The following is a 17,343-nucleotide window of genomic DNA, read 5'->3' as shown; positions in this document are numbered from 1 at the left end:
AACAACACCGCTGACACAATTTCTGCATGCTTAGCATCCTTTTTTGACATTACCGGATGAATTTGGAATATGTGGCAAAGGCCAATGCACTACACCACCATAAGGCTGTATTTCTCTGTTTTCCTCTATCTGACCAGTTCTGACTTGGAACAGGTGATGTTACCATATGAGTGAAATATTTAAAGTCACAGATGTGAAGAGGAGCTATTTTAACTAGTTTGTCCAGGAGACAACACTATTAACTCGTCTGCATGTACACACCCTTCTTAATTGCTGAAAATTTCTTAAGGAATTTCTGGGTTAGTGTGAGAGCTTGGCTGTAGAGTAACTGAACTTCAGAGCTGGAGAAGACCTGAAATTTATCTGGTGGATTGTCATCTGCAGTTCCCATCTGCACAGAGATGACCTAGATCAAAACTTTACCTGTCAGATGGGTTTCAGAACAAATAAAAGCAAACCGAATGCAGTTTTTGAACTTTGATTAATTTTATTGGATTGCTGCACTTGGAAGGATCCTGGCCAGCCCATTTACTACAGCACCAAAGTGGGCAGTGATCAAGACAAATGTCTTAGTAGGCAGAGTCCCAGAAACCTTTTGGAAGCATCCTTTAATCTGGTGGTGTGGCATGTGTAGAATCCCCCAGGGGTTACTGTCATTAACTACTCCCATGGGACTCCTGACAGAGAAGGTTTTTCAACACCAAACGTGAATCATGAAGCGTGCCTTTGATTGACTGCAGCCTCTGGTTTGGGAGTGTAATTAATGCCTGGGTTCAGCGGCCAACACGCTGATGCACAGTGATACTTGAGATGTCACAGAGGGTGTCCCCCTTGGCCTCCAGCAGTGGCTCTAGAAGGAAGGGTGTCTCTGTGAGAGATGCCCCGTAAATGTTGGGGTGGTACTTGGAAAAAGGCAGTTGAAAAAAGCCCTTCTGTCAGGAGAGCCTTGTGTTTTTTTAAATTTGTATGAGAATTTGGGGTGTTTTCCATTTTCATCATTTTGCCTTTCACTTCTTCCTCCGTTATAAATAAAACTTAAATGTTGCTGTAGAAGAGGACTAGATTGCCTGCAAAGATACCAGCCACTTATCACAAGGAAAGAATTGTTAGTTTTGGTCTTCATGATGTGTAATAATGGCCAAATGATAAAAACATAGCATTTTTTCTTTAGTCTTTTTGATGCAGAGATTAGCAATTCATAAATTATTTTCTTCTTTGGCTGCTGATATCCTCATTATAAAACTGAAGGGTTCTTAGGGCAGTTCAGTGACGCTTTCACAGTGTTTCCTCTTGGATGAGATCCAGAGGATTCCAGCATGGTCGTTTTGGCACAGTTGGTTGGTTTTATAAAACATGTGTCTACATGTGTGTAATAAATCCAGTTATGCTGATAAATCTGAACAGATAATTGAAAAGTGTGTTTTACAGTGAACAAAGCTGGTAATTTACCATGTCAGTAAAGCAAAGTATAAGCAACATTTCTGTAATGTGTGTAATGTTCAGTAATTCTGTAATTTAATGGCTCTATTGTGTGAGCCATTTTTAAATTCCTGTTCAAGATGTTCTTGATCCACATGTTCATATATTTTATTTTATTACTAGTTGCCTTTCAGTTAAAATCTGCAAAACTGATTCTCTTCTTGCTTTACAGTGGTACCAATCAGTCCATGACAAAGGATATAAAATTAATGAGGAAGTGAAGAACTGAATCATACACATTAAAAATATATGTAGTAAATGAAAATCATCAGTAAGCTTGTATTACCAAGAGTCACTTTTCCAGGTGATGTTCCAGTTTATTCTTTGAAACCAAAAAAGCTTTTTAATCCTGCTCATATCACTTACATTAGATTGTTGCTAGTTAAGTTGCTAAGATTCAGCATATAATATCTCAGATGGCCTGGAAATCTTAGAAAAGCAGACTGGCCATTTTACTGTAATGAATTTCATCAGTAGCATTGTGATGTTTTGGGCTCTTTTTATACATTTCTTTCCAAAGTTTTGAAGTCTCAGTCCTTATTTCAGATTAATGCCTTGACCTTATTATCACCATATTCACGTGGAGTCCCATGACCTTCAGAGAAAAGTAGAGGACCTTCAATGTTTTGTAAAGATCATTAACAGCTGAAAAAAAATTAAGCTCAAATGTGATAACCTCCATGATTACTGCTACTGAATTAAGCATAGGAAGCATTGCAAGGAGACAGTTTTATTGCACTCACTGGTTAGCAAAAGGTCTTCTAAGACCCAAAGGATGGCTTTGGTCATTGTTCCTCAAGTGTGTAACAGATTTCAAGGGTTGCCTACAGCTCTGGGAAGAGCTAGGACCTGTGAGCAAAGATTTCAGAGATGCAGGGAGAACTGCTAAAGGAAGTCCTGGATTCTGTGGTGATTTGGGGCATGTGCTGAAGCTGAGGATCAGTCAGTCAGAACCAGTAGAACAGTATCTATGTACTCTAACTGTACCCATAAAGTATATCTATATTGTATCTGTACATTCAGGATCTGTGAGTTGATGTGGCCTCCATAACTCATCAAATGATAGTCCAATCCCTTATTCCTTTAAATACTCTGTAAAAGTCCACGATTCTTAAGAGGCCACCTGGACGAGAGCTTTGACAAATGGGATTGTTACAGATTCCTTTTTCCTCTTTAGGGTGTTTTTTTCTTTGCACAAGCTCTGAGAATAGGTCTGATCTTGAGGAGACTGATCCTAAGTGCTTTTGTTCAGGGAAGTGCATATATTGCTCCTGTTGCCTCCCTTCCTCCTGCTCAGGATATCCAGCTAGAGCTAAGGGCAGCCTGGTGAATTAACAGCTTTTGCACTTTATTTTGAGGGTATTTTCATCATCATGAGTTTAGGAGCACAAATTCCCTTTAGGATCTCTCTGCACTGCCAGGTATGAGTGAAGGAGCTGTTCAGTACATTGTCTGAAAAAGCAGGCATATAAATCCTCTTCAAACTGGGAATATAACTTCAAGTAAAGAACTTCTTTTATGTCCCTTGATGCAATGATAGTCAGTTAATCTAGTTCTCTTAGCTGAGTATTGTGAGGTGTCTTCAGACCTAAATTCAAATATCTAAGGAGAGTTAGGATCTGTAGATGAAAGGCTTGACATCCATGCAAAACACAGTGAGAACAATTTGTGTGTTGTCCTTAGATTCAGCTGTAATTATGTTTTGTGACCAAGAGGAAGAGGGAAGTGTGATTTACAGTGTTGCAATTTGTGAAGCTTTCCATTAGTTTTGACACAAAAGCAGTTTTGGAGCTCTTGTATTCTGTGCTGCAAGTCTCCCTTAGATGAAAGTAATATGGAGAGAGCAAGAAAACCATAATATTGACCACCATGCTTGTAAGAGTGTTATGTGACAATCCATTCTAAATCAAATAGTGATGTACAAGTTTGTGTATATGTTCCTGATTTGAGTTTTGTTGATTTGTTGGGGTTTTTTTGGTTTTGTTTCTTTGGGGTTTTTTGGTTGGTTGGTTTATTTTGGTTTTTTGGGGGTGAGTGTGGGTGTGGGTTTGAAATCTAAAGTTCCAGGATATACAACTATTGAATTTTTTTTAAGAGTTAATGTTAAACTCTGTACTTGCTGCCAAGTCAACACATAAAAATAAATGAAACACTCACACAAACATTCTGCTTACCATTTCTGTACTCAGAGAGCTTTGAGTTTTTATTGCATCTCTCAGCCAATATGTAAGGTCCCAGCATTTCTGCTGCTGAACAAGATTGTTTTGTTGCGCAAAATTGATGATACTAATTATTCTGAGCTGTTTTCTTATGTCTCTGCCCAGTACATTGGTGATGATGTGGGAGTAGGATTCCAAGGCTTAAGTGCCTGAACTGCTTGCAGCAAATCTCACAAAATCACAGAATATGCTGAGTTGGAAGAGATCCACAAGTCCACAAGGTCCAACTCTTGGAAGGTCCAACCCAAGAATCATACAGGGCCAGAGAGCATTGTCCAAATGCTTCTTGGACTCTGCCAGGTTTGGTGCTGTCACCACTTCCCTGGGGTGGTTCCAGTGCCCAACCACCCTCTGGGTGAGGAGCCTTTTCCTACTATCCCACCTAAACCTCCCCTGACACAACTTCAGGCCATTCCTTTGGGTCCTGTCAGTGGTCACCAGAGAGAGGAGATCAGTGCCTGCCCCTCCTCTTCCCTTCAGGGGCCTCTTCATCTCAGGAGCATGCACAGGGTGCATCAGAACATGAGTGTATGTTATGGGTGTTATGCTTGTATTGCCTTGGACCTTATCTGTATTAGAATATTGGAGGATTTATGCCCTACAGATTGAATATTAGTGGAATGAATGAAGAATTGGATGGGATTCCAACACCAGCTTTCGAGTGTAACTGGATTGAGATTATTCTGCTTCTGGTTTAGAACTAGAAAAGTTTTTAGAAACCTCAGCTAAACAGAAATGGGGACTTGCTTTATCATCTGGTAAATGGAGAACAGTCCCGTGCTTTCGCCTCAGCCACTGCATACATTCTCCATAGTAATATGATCAATGCAAAAGTAGTTTATACCATATATTAGTGTCTCGTTCTTGCATGGATACAGCCTCAAAGTTGTGTATTAACTTTAAAACAGTGAATGGAGATGGACAGGAAATATGAGACAGACCACACTAAGGAAGGACAATGCAGGTTTTATTGATGATACCTCCAGAATAGCACTGGTTTTTTGTCAGGGTGAAGTACATGCAATACTAGCAAGACCGTTCATGCCAGCCTTGCCTTGTGATTTTTTTCACTCATGATGCATACCCTGTTGTACCAGAACAGAAAGAAGTCTGCAGGGAAAGAAGTTCATTAAGCCCTTTCCAGACACATGTGAAATATGCAATGAATAAAATCTTTTAAGAGTGCTACTTAAGGTTATAGTGTTCATATGTCAAGCTCAGAAGAAAAGTCCAATTACAATCCCCATGCAATGAGTGGTTTATGTTATGTGTGCAGTGCAGGTGTCATAATTATTTTCTTCTCTTGATATATTGGTAATTTATTGAATAGTGGCATGAGGTAGTGATTTTTTTTATGGCTGTCTAAGATCATGATATAGTATTAATGTTTCATATTCTTCACACTGAAATGGTTTGGATGCTTTCTCTATTTTATTGAGGTCTAGTGCTATGCGTAAATGTATTCTACCCTACTGATTTATTAGCTTTTCATAACCATATCTGAATTGTCTCAAATATCCTCCTATTCCAAATAATTCAGCTTGTGCTGTAGTCACTCAGACACCTTCCTCACAGCTTCCTGTCCTGTATGATCATCTGTGCTTTTATACTCTGACAGAAAGTGTAATTAGAGAACAATGATTTAGCTTTTTGCTTGACATACACTAAAAACTTATTACAGTATGCTTTCATCTGCTGCTGTTGTCTTATCCAAGTGTTAGGTATCTCTTGTTTTTCTCCAGGTAATTTCCCAGCTCTGTCAGAGGTGAAATGCTCTGTCCATTAGCCATATAAAACATTGTTGTCTAGGCGGGGAAGAGAAGAGTTATTTCTCTTAGTCAGCCTAGTGTGGGAATTTGGAGAGACAGAATGTAATTAATTATCATGCTTGAATTTTGGCCAAGGCTCTATTAGAGATGAGAGCTACAGTTTATGAATTTCTTTCATTCTTGTGATGATAGGATGAGCAGGAGGGAGACGAGAGTGGGGTTTTGTGCAAACGTAGAAGTTTGGGCTCTTGCTGTGGCAGCGTGTTTCAGTTGTCATCATGTTAAACTGGACTGTTTTATGTGGCTGTGGCAGGAGAATGGGGGGTAAAAATGATAGCACAGCTTCGAATGAAATTGTTTGCAGGGGAAAAAATGGTTAATTATACATAAATCAAGCTCACAAAAGCCAACCAGAGCATGAAAGAGCTACAGTGCATGCCCTCTGCCTTTCACAGACTCTTTCCAATTCACTTGGTGCTTTGTGTTGCTTTTCTGAGGCAATTCTTTTCTCTTTATGTGCGCCAACACACATTTTGTCATAATTTGTTGATTGTAATTTTGGGACCAGATCTAGCAAGTCTCTAGTAGGCTGTTTAGCAATTAGATCAAATATAAACTAAGAAGTTGCTGTATAAGTTATATTCTGTAATTCCTCTACCACGTCTAGAGTTAATTTTGTAGGGAAGGAATAATCACAGAGACAAGTATTAAGACTGAACACATCCAGAACTGGAGGGGAGGAGAAGCTATCTGTCCATCAAGGCCATTTTTCTGCTGTGTTATTGGGAGTACATGCCACATCAGCCAGCACTAAAGGAAATAGTCTTATGCAATGGAGAAACAGGACTGGAGAGTAGATGCTCTGTTTTTGACAAATACCTCTCTTGTGAATTTTCAATTGTGCTCCTTTTTACCATTAAAATTCTTCAAATGTTATCTAATAGTTTATATTTAAATGATGGAAGGAAGTAATTAAAGGTTCTAAGTTTTCAGAATCTCTTGCTTTTATGAATTTGTCTTCTGAAATGCATGGTGTGCCAAGTCCCAACAGGTCTCGGTCCTTAAATAATAAGAAAATAATAATTCACAGAGAATGAGATCTGTTTTTCTTCTAAGGAAATGCTTGCAATCTGAAAAGGTTGTAGTGGTGTACCGTGTAATGGTTCCATCGTCCTTGTAAAACAAGATGTACTTTCTCCTGTTAAAATTAGAACTACTTAAGAGTAATTCTTGCCACACTTGGTATGAAATTGCAAAGAGTCTCTCCTGGGAGAAGGTGATTTTCCTTGCTGAAGGAAAGTTGGCATTGATAAGCACATAATCCATGAAAAAAGTATTGCCATAAAAATGGATATTGAAGTTTCTATCTGTGGGAATAAATAATACTGTAGGGGCTAGGAAGAAAAGCAGGGTGCAACTGCACAGCCAGTGTTCCTCTCCATCTTATGCCTTTAGGACTAATTCATCACATAACCAGCTAGTTGGGTGAAGTGGAATTCACTGTTGAAAGGAGAACATGTCAATGAGATAGAAAGTGAGCTGAAAATTGAAAGAAAAAAAAATCTTTGTATCTTTCAAAGATTAATCACTGGGTACAACCTTGAACCCCCAGTCACAGGAAGTTTTCTGCCTTACTTTGTTCCATTTCAGCTCTGGACTGTGGTGTAGTTGCGTATGCAATGCCCTCTCTCCGTTGAGCAATCAGCGCCATAAAGGCCAATAATTAACCAACACTTGGCTACTGATCAAAAATCACAGCAGAAATCAGAGAAAACCATCACGAATTCTCCCGTGCTGAGACAGATCACCCATCCCACTCTTTGCCCACAGAGGACAGCAGTTCAGGGCTGCCCTGTCCTTGCCCTGCCTTCTGACCCTGGGCGTGCTGGCACGGTGCAGCTGCGGTGGAACAAACTCTCCAGGGTTGTACATAGCTGGATTTGTAAGGGAAGATTTTCAAAGGCATCTTTCCTTAAAAAACTCTGTAAAATTATCTACCTGATTGCTGTAAGAGGTACCTCAGACCATGTTTCTCATTTTGATATGTACATTTCTAATCATGGAAACAAGGGGTGTACTTTTAAATGCATTTTAAAAAGAGGAATATTTTCCCTCTTTTTAACAGAGGTTTATTTCTGACTCAGTTTTGGGGATGTTTTGAATCTCAGTAACAGGAGACCTGTGTGGAGTGGCCTAAATATTTAGGAGCTGCATGTTTTAGTCAGTATCTGAGAACATTAGCTTTGAATTGTACATTTCCAACTCAAAAAGTTATTATTCATTTTATTCTTGCTTAAGTGAATAAAGTGCACAGACACAACAGGCAGTTTGCAAAGTCAAGTGCTATTCCCCACCCATGACCCTCTCTGCTTCCTTTCATCACAAACTCATTATCAGTCAGCTAAATCCTGTTCTTTTTAATCACTTTGGGGGATCCCACTCTCTTCTGCATAACTGGTCTGTATGGGCCAGATATACCTAAGTTCTCCTCCTCTTTCCATCAGTTTTTCCCTGCTGGAGTGTGGGTCAGCCTGGTCCCACTCTCTGTGCTGCCTGACCTCCCTCCTGGGCTGTGGCACAGGAGCAGCAGTGGCAGCAAAGGCATCTCAGCTTCCTCTCTTTGCATGAGGATAATGCTCCTCAGGGGAACCCAGCATTAAACCCGGTGTCCAGCACCTCTCACAAGTTTGCAGACGTTTGGAGTGTCATCACATTTGAACTGATTTTTACTGGCCTGGCAAGAGCCACTTCCCTGACTAAAATGAATCCTCTACTATTTAAAACAAAATGAATATTTGAATTCTTGAATATAGTATTTTCTTATGGCAAAACAGTGTATTTTTTTTTTCCTGGCTTCTATCTTGTAAATAATCGAACCATTTTGGTTAATGTAAGAAAAAAATAGCCTGAACCATGCATCCAATGTGGAAAGTTTCAGCCCAAACAATTAATCAAGCAAGTGAAAATCAGATTTATAGGAAGCATTGGATAATCCTCAGTAATGGTCTGTGTCACAGCTCCCACCTGTGTGTATTGAATTCACAAGACCACTTTCTTGTCAACATGTATGCAACTTGCACACAGTCTCATGCAGTGTATTCTGCTGAAATGCATATCTCTCAAATAAATAATCCACTTAACATGCATAAGAATGTCTCTAAATATGACTGTAGCTAATGGCATGTGTTGTTAAACCTGTTAATTGCTTATCATCTGTTTGCATAGATTGTGTTTTATAACAGCAAACGGAGAACCAAATGCTCAGTTGTCCTTTATAATTGTTACTGTTAGACATCTTTAAATAATTATAAAACTTTTGTCCATTCTCAAAAACATACAGTAAATTTATAATATAAAAGCTCAGTAATTGAAATGCTATTGTGACACAGAAAGCTGTCTAGCAATTAATGGTTCAGGAAAACAATAAGTTAGTGCAAAGCCTTGAGTCTTCATTCTCCTAATACATAATTTTGTTTATTTCCATACATATTTCATAGTGTTGTTCGCAGTGGGAGTCAGAGGAAGCCTTTGGCTGAATATTCTCTACCCCTAGCTAAGAGACTCTGTTGTGTTTTCATTACATTTGCCTCACATAATTACTCACTGTTAATTTCAAAAAGCCTTTGATATTTCTGCATGTGTGTGTCCTAAACAACAAGCTGATCCATAATGCAGCATGATTTATTGCCTTCTGGCCTTACACACAGCTTCTCCTTGTGGAAAACAGCTTACAAATCTGGGTGTTAACTGCAGCTCGAGTAGCACAGAAAACTTTCTTCCTGTGTGCCTTCCTGCATTCCTGGGCAAGGTCAGTGATCTGGTCAAGTGAGGCTTTTTTGTTTGGATGGCCTGTCCTGCCCACATTCCTTATAATAATTTTTTTTCCCCCTATATTCAAGTATGCTTCCCAAACCAACTCTGCATGTGTGGAGAAGTTTCACTGTTTACTGTGACTGCAGGCTGGCAATGCAGTGCATCTAGGCTGAGTACTCCTAGGACCAGATGGAAACTGCCAGTGTGCTGTGGAAAATCAGCAGCAAGCATGAACACCTTTCTTTCAGCTTGTTTGTTTTGATGGGCTCACGCTGTGCCACCAGAACAAGTCTGATGTAAGGGATGCTGGGGCAGGAAGGCTGAAACTTACCAGATAGACATGGAGAAGGAAGGTGGTGTGCAGAGAACATTGCCTTAAAGCTTATAATTTTCAGAGAAGCTGTCTGCAGGAATGCTGTAGGCGTGGAGGAATGAAGATCTCAGGGAGCACTGAGCTGTATCCTGGGATTTACACCCATTGGTGGGAGGAGTCTTCTCACAATCTCTACCTTGTAGGTAGAACTGTATAAATTTAAGTGGCCTAACTGAACCCAGAAAATCATTGCCCAGCATTGAAAAGTTGGAGTTAGGAATTTGAGTCCAGGAATCTCTACTACTTAGTTCTCTGGTAGATAGATACTTGTTGCTTAAGGTACACAGGAGGGAAAGGGTTAGAAGAAAAAAAGTAAGCAAAGATTTTGGAAATCCAGTATCTTTACACAGGACATATGATCAAAGTCTGCTAGAAGCCTTTTGTGTGAGAGAGAGAATGTGCAGTTAAAACAGTAATTTGTTGCTCAGGCAAGTTCTTCTGGAAGAAGGTGGCTGACTGACTCTCCAGGTGCTAATGGTGAGAGTGGCAGTGGTTACTTTTCTGGTTCTGCCAGAACTGATGCCTTGTGAAGGCTGACCTAGAACAGAGGCTAGATGGAGTTAAAGAATAAAGTAGGGATTTATTAAAAGGTGTCAATGGATGCACATTGTGCAGCACAAGAGCCCAGCCAGGGCTACACCCAAGATAAACCCAAAATGGTCACCAAATGAATGACCAGTCATGAGATCTCTCACTTTTATAAGTTCTGGTCCATCAGCATATTGGAGTTAATTGTCAACCTGTAGCTTTAGGTTATGAAGTCTCATCCTTCTTGTTTTTCTCTCTTCAGCCCAGATTGTTTATACTCCTGGGCCTGAAATTTGGATCAGTTGTCCTTGGTCCCAAGCTAGAAAAGGAATTGTTTTGTCTTGCTGCTCGGTGAAGGGAGCTTACCATCCCTTAATATGAAACTCAGAACGACACACTAAAGCAGTACAGAATCTGAAAAATATAAAAGCTAAAACCTAAGGCATCATGCTCACTGTCATGGCTTGGCCAGTTTTACCTCCTCTGTCAGTCTTTTTAAGGTGAGCAGAGCCAAGGAGGATTTTAAAATGGCACCATGCCTTGCAGTCAGTTCCAGAGTAAATGGAAATAATGGAAAAAGTAATAAGAAGGTGGCAGCAGTGGGGCAGGGAGAGAAAAAAAGAGAGCACAGTGGTACTGCTCTGTTCTGTGGGAATGAAGGATCACACGTTAGGGGAAAAGCTGACTCTCATGTGTGTGGAGATCTGCCTCACACATGCTCATGTGCTGATCATGGTCAGTGACCTCATCCATATGCAGGCCTGGATATCACAGTGGTTGGGTTTTGCCAGCCAAGGACTGACTCTGGAGGAAAGTGAACTGACTCTGGCTGGTTTTGGCAGAGAATCCCCACTCTTTGCGGACTCACTTGGAATCTTGTGAAGGCTATGAATCTTAGAGTCTTTTCTTTCAGGGCTTTAAAGCTGCATGGCAGATGAAATAAGTTCATTTGCTGGTTATTTTATTCCTCAAGTAAATCTGTGTTCTATTTGTACCTGCATGAGCTCACTGATTTGCATTCCTGTGATGTGCTCTTTCTCTTTTCTTTTATTTTTTTGGGGGCTATCTTACTGTAGAGTCCACAAATCCAAAACCCTACTAAGTCCACTGAGACACAGAGGAATGGTGGTACCCATTCCATGTGCAGGAATGATGGGAATGACCTTGGAAAGGGTCATGACAGTCTGGATCAGCGCCACAAATCTAGGCTGAAGCCTCTGTCCCTGCAGGTGCTCTCAGTTGCATGCAGGGTCACCAAGCTGTGTGAGCTGGGACTTGTCCTGTAACTCAGCGTTTCCAGGCAGGGAAAGGCATGAGAACCGGACTGCTCTTTCCCAGCAGTGCTGCTCAGCTCTGTCCAGAACGTGCCAAGTCCTCATTAACACCTTTTTCCCACTCTTGACGTAGCTCTGGGATGGCAGTGGTTGGTATTTCCATTTAGAGGGACTGATTTTTAGGTTCCTTTCATAGTTCTGCATCTAGCAGTCCTTGCTGAAGCATACAATAAGTATGTAAGAGACTCTCCTGTGGTCTCCACAGCTCTGCAGTAAATGTAGAACTGGTGATCCCAAGAGACAGAGCATTTTCCCATAAATTCTTTGCCCTGTCTGTTTTCAAATTAACTGGTGATGGATGAGGGGGAAGAGGAAGAGAAAGAATAGCATAATAAAACTCCCCCATTGCATCACTTAAAATTCTCAAGGAATGTTCATAAAAATCAATGTTGCTTCTCTTCAAGCTGCTGGGGGGCACAAGTCTTTAATCAATTAAATTCTCATTTTTAGATATTTTTTTTTTTAGCAAGGCTTCTTAAATGTCTTTGTGCTATTATGTGTGTCTGGTGTTACTTTTCTAGCTAGAATATTGGATAGGTTTTGCATATTTTAGGTATATACTAGATAAGCAAATAATAATGGGAAACATGAAAGTATGGTTTACATTAAGAATTAAAAGTTGATGTAATCTGAATGGGAGCCACATGAGTTTGAATAGCCAGTTTAGTTCATGCAATTGGGAAAATAATGGAAAGAAATGTAAGTATGTCTGGTACATTTGGATACCAATGTATAAATGGATAAAGCAGAATATAATCTACAATTTTGTATTTCTTTTTGTGTATTTCTATTTGTAATAATAATAAGAAATAATAATTTCTTTCTAGTCTTAGGGGGCAATCAAGATAAAATAAGGTCTGTGAACTGCCATTTTCCCCGTAAGCTATTAAAAACTTATTCTGGTAATTTGTTCATGAGTAGGTGAACATGGCTGTTCCTATTGTATTCCCAATTTTAATTTTGAATAAGGATATTAATCTAGCAGGCTGTACTTGATTTGTTTTTCACAAAAAAACAACTGGTGGGATATGTGTAGGCCAGATAGGAATAATTTTATCTGGAGATTCTCACTTCTTTAATAACAAATCATCCCTTTTTCTCAGAGTAGTTTATCCCACTACTTTTTCACCCATTTCAACTCCACCAAGGGCTGGTATCCTGAGGAGACCTCCACTCCTTGCGTTTTGTGCCTGACCTCCCAACAGTAGTTCTTGTTTACCTAGGGACATAATTGTTTTCTGGAGAGCATCCAGCTGATAACTTACTTTCTCATTAGACCCCTTTTTCCTATTAGTTATCTCCTGTCAGTTGATCTGTGTCATTTGATAAAACTAATTAGGTAATAAAAGACTGTTTCTGAGCTCCTCCCTTTAATTTTGGCATGGTGAAATGTGCTTCTTGGCACCTTGCTCTTTCCACATAAAGACAGCCTTCAGTTGACAAACAACATTAATCCAAAGGAAAACAAGCCAGTTCACGCATCCTCTCTTGATATATCCTTGTGCCAGAACAAAGTAGTTCCTAACAAATTATTTGTACCAAAGATAGTGACATAACCCTGGCACTGTTTTAGAGTTTTGCAAATGTTTGCAGAGCTTCTGAAGAGGCCAGGCTAAAAATACTCAATGAAACCATTCAGAATTCTACTAAAAGCATTTTGTTTCCTAGGACTTTCCTCCCTTCTGAAAATGCCCTCCCACAGCTGCATGGCATTTATTAGAAGGTGATGAAGGTATAAGGTAGGAAATAACTTTTTTTTTTTTTTTTTTTTATAACTTGGGCTAATTTTCAAGCTTCCTTTTTAGATTACATACATTTTTGTAAAGAAAGGGATATTTCAATTTTTTATTAGCTTCAAATTGAAGTATGCTCATCCAGTGAAAAATGCTGATCAGATTGTTCTTCTTGAAAGTTTTCAGTGTGGGGGTTTGAGGTGTCATGGTATGCAGCATTTCAAAGACAAATAGCCAAGAATTGCTACTCCCTTATGGACAATGGCCTCTGCTGCACCCTAATGATGTAGGAATTTCCTGAGGATGCTGGTGGATTTCTTTTTTTCTTGATTTCTTGCTGCACCACAGAATGAAATTCTTCTTCCAAATTTACTTTAAGAAGAGTATAGAACATGCTATGCTCAGATGTAAGACCTGAAGAAATTGCTGTAATCATTTTCCATTCACCCCAGAGAGAATCTATCAGAGCTGGTGAAATTAGACTAACAAAAGGATCTCCACGGTAGTTGTTCTGTGTTTTACACCCAGAAATGTCACCTCTCATAAAAGAATGGCTTCTACCTGTTTGATGTTGAATGCAAGCAGTGCTTTGGTCAGATCTGAAGAACTGTTTTGGTGTTAGTTGCATATTTACTGTGTATTGTATTTACTTCCATCTCAGAAAGATCTACCATGGAGATGTTCATGTTGTGCTTGCAGAGATTTGGAGTATTACATCTTCTGGGATGCAGGAGCCCTAAAATAGCAGTATATGAAATTTTAAAATCAGTGGTATGATAAACCTGGATAGTACCAGTGTGTGTTTGTGAGTCATGTGATAAATAAATGATGGAAGTGATAGTGAGATTCAGTTACAGCAACAAGAAGTGACTGTTTTAAAAACTAAGAAGGAATAAAAGTTTGTACTTTTATTTGTCCTAATTAGATTCAGAAAAGGTTTTTACTTGCTTTTTGCCCCTGAACTTTTTTATCTTCTCTAGATGCACTTATAGGCAATAGTGACTCATGGGCATTCAGCTAAGATGCCTGAGATGGTTATTATCCTCTGGAGCTGCTGCTATTCCTAACAGGAACAGTCTGAGATACTGCAGTTTATAACCTACTATAATGCTACCTTTTTCTGTCTGTTTTGACTATCATACCTTGTATCTCAAGCAGAGTTGATTTCGCATTTCTAGCATTAAACATAAGAGCTTTCCAAGCAAATGGCAGTCATCATTGCAAGGGAATTAAAAGCATGGGCTAGCCTGCCATTGTGTCAAATCTGATAATTGGTTTTCACACATAAGCAGCTCTGGAAATCCAAACTACCAAGCCTGTTTGTCCTGTGTGCTTTCCTTTCATGTACTACTCATTTTCACTTCAGATAGTTTCTTAGCCCTCCTGGCCAAAATTCAGTGCCACACGAAGCCCCTGTGAAAGCCTTGCTCAAATTGTTCCAGTGCTGTGCTTAGTGGTGCATCAGTGAATTGTATCCTGTGTGGCATGATTTTCAGCTGTGAACAAATTCTCCAGGATTTGCTAAGTGGTAGTGTTGGGAATCTGTATATATAGGCAGCCCTGTGGTGCCCAGCATCATGACACTCATTTTCCCTCAGGATCCTTTCCCTGTCTGGACTCTGTGCTGTCCGCCCTGTTGGAAGTGAAGATGTGGAGCAGTGCCAGAGGTGCTCTTGCCAGCAGGGCTATGGGCTCATTTTGGCTTGACCCCAGCAGAAGGGCAACAGATAAGGAATAGAGGAGGCTACAGCCCAGTTTTGAATGGAGTTGCTCTTGGTTTCTCTGCCTTGGCTCAATGTTTAGCCATGGTCCCTGCACAGCTGTCAAGATCTGATCCACGGGAAGGGAGAGAGACTGCTTGGCTCACACTGCTGCAGTCCTGTCCTAGGCACTGCAGAAATACATGAGGAAGTGCTGTTGAGCAGAGACACTGCTCTGGGTGTCCTGGCAGGAGACAGCACAGCACCTCTACAGCTACCTTGGCTGGATGGGTTGAGAGAAGTCACCAGCCTGCTGCTCGTCTGGGCTGCTGACAGATGCTGCTTGCACAACTGGTGGGGGAAGCCAACCTTGCCATCCCCAGCCTGGCACATGAAGACAATGCAGTTTAATATAATCGTGTCCTTTTCACTGCTTATTAAAACAGAGCTGTATGTTAACATTTTGTGGATTAAACCATTAATATTCACATTTTCACTCCTATGGGGTTCACAAACGCTATCTGTATATGGAATTAAGAATGCATAGCTGTAGGAGAACTGTCTTTACCAACTAACTACTGTGCAGCATTTTCTGAATTAATGAGAAATCTTTCTACAAGTCAGGATTGCTTTTTCTAGTAGGGATTGCTGTTGTGACACTAGATTATTTTCAGGTTCAACGACATCGTCCTTAGATGAGACAGTGAATTGTTTTGTTGGATTTTTTTAAAATTAACACATCAGAGAAGTGCCTAAACTCATCTGAAAATTAGAAGAGGAAAAATGCACCCTATTTTACTGCCATGTTAGTTGAAGATTTACTGACAGTTCAGCAGTGATGATGTTTTACAGTGCTTTTGTTTGGTGCTAAAAAAAATTTTCTGTTTTATGCCTAAGTTACATGGAATACATATAAGATCTAAAATTGAGTATATGTCTTACAAAGGAGAATTAAAATTGGAAGGAAAATACACTAAATTGTGGTGTGAGTGGGTTATGACAGTGACTTTCTTCTATGCAAAATTTAAGATAAAAGATGAAAAATGCCAAAAGCTAAGTAACAGCTGGTGCTGGTAAACAGTATTTGTCTTCAAAGAGCCATAGGGATTTTCATGAATTTCAAAAGATCCATAAGTGAAAGAGATTATTTGGCTTGACTTGCAGATACTGCTGCCGAAGCAAGGAACTCAAGTAACTGTCCATAGCAGAGCCAAAATAAAATCTGACTCAGGTATTCCTGATCTCTCTCTCCCTGTTCTCCAGTTTCTTGACTGTCAAGGCAGACTGACACAAAATTGTCAGCAGGTTGTTCCTGTTTTTTTTTTTAGCCATTAGAAACATTGGTTCTCTGCAACAGACAATGTTTGTACTGCGGATGCATGAAAGTGGTTTGAACATGTCTGCTTGTGGATATATTTTATTTTTAGAAACTGCAGAATTTTCCCCTGTTCTTACCATTTCCTGTGGTTTTACTCTGGAGCATGATGGATGAAGGAGGCTATTTGTGTGATTAAGGTATGAGAATAGCAACTGTAGGTCTTGGGTTTGCAGTTGCAAGTCAGATGTGACGGTCAGTCCCCGAAGTGAAGTAGCAAAAAGTGAACTTCTTCATCTAATAAAAGAATATTTGTCCTGTTAGAAGTGTGTAGGAGAAGTGAGGCTGCATTAATATTTTAAAAGCCTTGTGGGATCCGTGTAAGAAAGTGTCCGTAGAAGTGGTATTAAGTCAGTGAGAGTGTAGAAACAGTACATTCACCTGCAGTAAGCAGTGAGAGAATTAAGCTAAACAGGAACACGACGCACTGGAATAAGTGTTGACACATGGAGTTAATTGAGAGCAATTAGGTCTGTGCATAGACAAGATCTACACAGCCCGTTTGATGCACGGCATTATGTGAGTAAAGGGTGCAGGATTAGACCTTTTGTTTACAGATTTACCTAGTGCTTTGAACTATTTGGATGAATGGTGTTACACAAATGTTAGTCATAATTATTATTTAATTATGACCGCATGTTTACTTTGAACATAGTCCTGTGCCTAATATGTAGGAAAGCCAGGATAATGTTGCAGCTCCAGTGTGCAAGCCACTGTTTGCCAAGCAGCGTTTCCCTAATGGTTTCTCCTTCCAAGGGATGGAAATGCCTCCCTGGACGGTGAAGTTACACCAGTTGTGGTATGTAATAGGCAAATAGCTTGCATAAGAATACCTTCAGCTAGAACATTTTAGAATATGCATCTCAGATAGAATGCTAACTTATTAAAATTGAGGCTATTAAATGTGCTGCTTGTATATAATTTCAAAATCCCTGAGATGCCAGTATTTCATTCTGTTTCCACTGAGAGTGCAGAAAGCAAATTTCATAGTATGATTCATAATATAGGAGTGCTACAGAA

At 39.8% G+C, this 17,343-nt stretch overlaps 1 protein-coding gene across 3 annotated transcripts in view; it reads left to right on the top strand.

Annotated features, from left to right (window-relative positions):
- THRB (thyroid hormone receptor beta) overlaps nt 1-17,343 on the top strand; it is a 156,599-nt gene that overhangs the window by 58,760 nt on the left and 80,496 nt on the right. Inside the window, exon 3 of one of the 3 annotated variants that reach the window (XM_059468305.1) lies at nt 13,184-13,254. The exons of the other annotated variants lie outside the window; for them this stretch is intronic. The gene's annotated coding sequence lies outside the window, so the exon portion shown is untranslated. The remainder of the gene's footprint in view (nt 1-13,183; nt 13,255-17,343) is intronic. 3 annotated transcript variants of the gene reach the window in all.

This window comes from Ammospiza nelsoni, chromosome 1, assembly GCF_027579445.1.
Source record: "Ammospiza nelsoni isolate bAmmNel1 chromosome 1, bAmmNel1.pri, whole genome shotgun sequence".
In the NCBI taxonomy this organism is placed as follows: domain Eukaryota; kingdom Metazoa; phylum Chordata; class Aves; order Passeriformes; family Passerellidae; genus Ammospiza; species Ammospiza nelsoni.
Note: the sequence above shows the minus strand (reverse complement) of the source record. Positions and strands in the feature narration are given on the sequence as shown.